At 28.1% G+C, this 5,405-nt stretch overlaps 1 protein-coding gene across 1 annotated transcript in view; it reads right to left on the bottom strand.

Moving 5' to 3' along the window:
* Positions 1-5,405, bottom strand: part of LOC136986219 (nicotinamide N-methyltransferase-like) — a 257,802-nt gene that overhangs the window by 38,486 nt on the left and 213,911 nt on the right. The window lies entirely within an intron of this gene.

Raw genomic sequence — 5,405 nt, 5'->3', positions numbered from 1 at the left:
GCCTATGCATGCTACGAGTATTGTACGTGTATGAGTACAGTTATCTCGCTATCCAGTTCGATTTTGCGCATGTGGGTGTGAAGCTGTCATTGACTTACATATTAAAAACCATAGCACGTTTAACTTTTACCTTAAGCTAATTTTTGGGGTGGGTATTTTTTTTTTATTACATGATCTATGCGCCTATCACGTTGCGTGATGATACTGCACGTCTTATTTTACTGCCATTATCTATCCAAGATGTTCTTATAATGATTTATGGCCACTTGAAATGATATTTAAATCCGTATTAAATTAAATTTTATTTCGTGTTACGTCTAGCATTCGTTGAAATTGAATCATTTGTACACACGTGTACCTAACAATACAAAATTTATGATACTGGAATACTGCGTTTAACTGGAAATATATCTATAGAGATCGCTAATAATTTGCATATCAGAAATATATTATTTACATAACAATTATTATAATTATACTTTATATCTTGAAAAAGTAACGTTACGAATGATGAATTAGCATATTGTTTAATACCCCCGCCGCATGGATACGTGCTATTTAATATATTCTGCTTAAAATATTATTACTTTTTGTGTGACTTTATAAACATTTAGAAACAATACTACAGTCAAATCTCGATATAACGTCCTTCTATACAGCCTCATCCTAGTACAACGCTAACCAATCCTGGCGTACCTCATAACTATTAAGTAGTCATGTCTGAATTACTAAATGTAGGATTTTACATTGCAAAGGACCATGTTATCACCAAATCATATGACTTTCAAACACTCAAACTTGTGTAGAACTCAATAGCATAGACTAAATTATTTGTGATTCTTCGGTTAAGCGTAACACTCGATTTAGTGACAATTTCAGAGACGAACAAATAGTGATGCAATATCGAGGTTTCGCTGTATAAAGTTTTAAATTTTGATGATTATTAAGATTATTCAAATTCATTATTTAAGCTTATTCAATCGACCCGTAAACAATGGCCATTGACAGAGACATAAAAAGTAGCCGTTTTATGGAGGTTATAAATGCATTTCAAGAACAAATATTTCTGAAAATTGTCCGCAGTTTAGAGGTGGCCGCGTTTTGGAGGTTGGAATAAATTTGATAATAAATTGTAAATATAATTTTTATTTATTTAATTATAAAAATTTCTTGGTTATAACACACGAATGTAAAAACATTTTCAAGTAGAAAAATCAATTTTTTATTGTTTCATTAATTTCTAAAAGTTTTAAAAGTTTACTAATTGATGTAAATGGCTTCAAAGTGGTTTGTTAAAAGATATAATATGAATTAATTCGCTATAAATTATGTTGGAGTGCTAGAAAATTGCTTATTAAATCTAATAATAACTACATTAGACGCATAATTTTATTATTAAATTTGATCCAAGCTGATATTTACTATTTTAAATCGTGATAATTAGCTTATAATATAAACCGTCTAACATGATGCTTATTTATACAATAATTTTAAGAATATTTTAATTAATTTCTAGTGATTTAGTAGGCATTTTGAGAGTTATGGCGCTTTAAAGTTGGTGCTGAAGACACGCTTCTAGCTCCTTTGCATTCTGAGAAAGATAAAATTCGATATTACGTTTGCTACGAAGAACTTTATGTCAATCACCTTGTCAAGGAGGAAAAACAGGTGAGACAATTGAATCGCCAATACGAAAATATCACTATTAAATCAGTAATAGTATACTTGAGAATGGTGAGACTTGCTATAAAATCTGTCCTAAACACCAAAATAATTTCTCGTTGTCAAATTGATTTCATCGACATGCAGACGACCCTCAATTATGCTTACAAGTTCATATTAGTTTATCAAGATCAATTGAAGTTTGTACTTCTGTTGGCTCCAAAACTAAAAGAGCTGAAGAGGTAGAGTTCATCTTATAGATGTATTTTTGGGATATCAAATATTCTTCATAATCAAATACTTCTTGGAAAATAGACACAAATGGATACTTCATGGATAATAGACACGAGTTTGCATTTAGAAAGATGTTAAAAGCGCCATAAGAAATCATTCTGTCCTCAATCACAAGAATTTGTTGAATGTGCCAATCAAGACATAGAAAATATGTTGACAATATGGATGAAAACTAATCAAACAAATAAATTTCAGAAGGTTAAATATTGGTGCAGGGTATGAAACCGAGCTTGTCACGAGGCATAAAATAATGCTTTAAGCTATGTTTGGCTGCTCAATAAAAGTAAGCATTGCGAGTACTTTAGTTTCTTATAACGTGATTGAAAAGGTAAATAGTGAGAGGATTTGGAGGATATTTTGAGAAAACAAAACGATGAAATAGTGGGTTAATTCTCTAGCGATATTAGATATTTATAATGAGAGATCGATAAGAAGTGGAGGGCTAAAGAAACCGCTATTTGGAACACGTTAAAACAGAGAAAATAATAATAAAAAAAAACACATAAATCTAGAAATTGAAACCTGCAAAGAAAGTATCCGATTGCAAGATAAACCAACAGCAAGTAGAATTGAGACAGTTGGAAACAAATTGAGTGAGGAGCAAGAGAACTGGATAACCAGAAAATGAGAATTATGTCTTTCTTCAAACGCCCACAGCTTAAGATTAGCCAAAATGTGAAATTCCTTAAATCGATAGATCTAAGATGTAAAGGGTTCATTTGAAGTGGTAACACATATCAAAGACGGGGAATTTATAAACTCGGAACACTAGCAAGAAAATTAAGGCAACTTTGTACTAGAAACCAGCTGGAAAAGCTGAAAAAAATGGGTGTTGGCGAATTCGTCAGAGAATTTATGAAAGATTTATGAAATTCAACTGCCAGAAAAAATTGTGAATCAAAAAGATGTTTGCGTAGATCAAAAAGTGCTTCGCGCAACTCATGACAGCTTAGTATGCTGCAATAAGCAGTTAGAAATAAATTATAGTAACATGAAAATTAAAATACAATATTTTTCGATTAAACTCTAAAACCAAAACTTTATTAAGTTTAGTTTTTAAATAAACTTTTAAACTTTACAACTGAATCGGTTGTATACATTTACAGTTAATTCGAATAACATAAATTATTTACAATAATTTTTCCCCCTGTTCAAAATTAATATACTGTATTAAAAAACGTTAGGAACAGGTGATTTATCGGCACAATTTTATTTTTAATTAAAATAAAACTAGTAAATATATTAACTGTAACAATTAACCTAAATTTAGTTCCACTTAACGCGGTTTATTAAATCCTACTCCCACCTTTTAACTGTTATAAGTTATGAAAATCAACTTATATAAATTGTTTGACTTACTAAAATAAATACAAATTTTGAAATAACTTTAATGCGTGCCTCGAGTTATAATAATGTAAGTCGAAATATTTTCCGTAAACGTTATCGACGAAGATAGGTGGACGGGTTATCTTCTAAGAATCCATTTAAAATATAGTTTTATGTAATTCTAGTTAAAATCTCACAGGGGATGTTTATGTGATATATTGTGGAAAAACGTAACGATTTTTGTCTTCCTGTATGATGCGTGCAGAGTTCGTCTTGCATAAATCAATAACAGACAGTCGACAGAACTGCAGTCAACCACGCCTAAAAGTTCATTTCTTAACACATTTCATTACATTTTTCTTAGTGATGTGCCTACTGTCAGGGTTTTTGAGAGTCTGTATAGTGCCTAGGGCAGAGTGAGAGTCCCTGTTGCTATATTTTTAAAACAAATGAAATAGGGTTTTAAATATTTTAGTTTCTATTTAATAAAATTAATATTAATTTATTTGGGTAGGAACCATTAAGTTTTTCCTGGATCTGGGGAAACATTTCCCAGCTTTCGCTCCCAGCTATTCTGTACGCTGTTGCACAGATTTATGTCTTTTGATGTTGTTTCTTGTTTTCGTTGATAAAATTACGAAAAACTTTATAATTTAGTCGTAATTATTTTATAATATTTACTTGAAAAAAATAATAACAACATTATTTATTTATTATAAATGAATAAAGAGATTTTAAAAGAATTTAAAGTAAATTCTTTTGCTGTAAATAAAATTCCGTGTGCTCGTTATCGATTACTGTATAATAAATATTTTAAATTATTTTATTATATTAAAGGAAAAAAAGTTTATGTGAAAAACCTGTAAAATTATTGTCAAAATAAGTTACGGTATTTTGAATTAATAATAATTATTATAGTTAAGCAATTTATATATTTATATAGAAATAACTGGATGTAATCTTTCTTATAATAAAAAAAATCTTTATTTTATAAATCGTTCGTTCTAAATAATATTAATGTTTATTATTATTATCATTATCCTTTTCACGATATAATAATTATAATAATACTTTTTGAGACAGGAATTAAATTAATTTTAACCCAGAGTACTGTACATCAGATTAAAATAGAGATTTCTCTTAATATACTACCATAAAACAACTATATTTATTATATTTTTAAACCAATTTAATCAAAAAATACAATTCGAAACTAGAAATTTACTTGATGCAAAGTAATATCAACAATGCTTGCAAACCTTAACTATTTATATAATTTGAAATATAATAATAATAATAATAATAATAATAAACTATACAACTAGAAAAATAACTGAATTACAGTATAATAATGAACATATATCCGGTATATAATATAAAATGCAGCATTAATATTACTGCAAATCGTTAAATTCATATAAAGAAGCTGATTGTAAATGTAAATTTCACATTAACAATTGAAATTAATAATAAATTCAAATGTTCAATTAACGGCCACTTTAAACAGCGGCCATTTTTTAAAATTTTGTACAAAATTGCATAGAAAATCACCTCCAAATAAGGCAATTTTTTAATATTTCCATCAATGGCTGTCCAGAGGCATGGCTAATCAGAAGAAAATCGTTCTTTTTTCCTTATAAAAACGATTAATTAAATACATAAAGTTATATATTTAAAATTATTTTCAGTTGTTGGAAGTAGTCATATAATTATTCTATTGACAAATTAATTGGAAATATTCACAAGGACTTGGATGAGGAGTGAAGAATATTTTAGAAATATTGATTTAAGAAATTAATCTTTATATTCTGGAATAAAGTAAGTCCAGGTGTTCTTGTATGTTGCAATTTCTCTTGAATATCCAGTAATATGAAATTCTCAGAAATAAAACATTTATTAAGTTTAAAGACTGTTTATTTTTGTTCACCTGCTCTTGAAAATTTAAAATATTTCTTATAAATCGATGAATTTAATTTACTACGACTTTAATCTTTATGTGGGTTGGATCAATTGCCTCATAGAGTCTGTGATGATAATTTTAATCAATTATTTTTTACTGAAAAAGGAATAATGGATTAATCGAAATTTTTTTCAGAATAAAAAAGGAACTAAATTAAGAATTT

The sequence above is a fragment of the Centruroides vittatus genome, unplaced genomic scaffold (assembly GCF_030686945.1).
Source record: "Centruroides vittatus isolate TY-2023 unplaced genomic scaffold, ASM3068694v2 scaffold_1015, whole genome shotgun sequence".
Classification (NCBI taxonomy): Eukaryota; Metazoa; Arthropoda; class Arachnida; order Scorpiones; family Buthidae; genus Centruroides; species Centruroides vittatus.
This window is presented reverse-complemented; position numbering and strand designations above follow the sequence as displayed.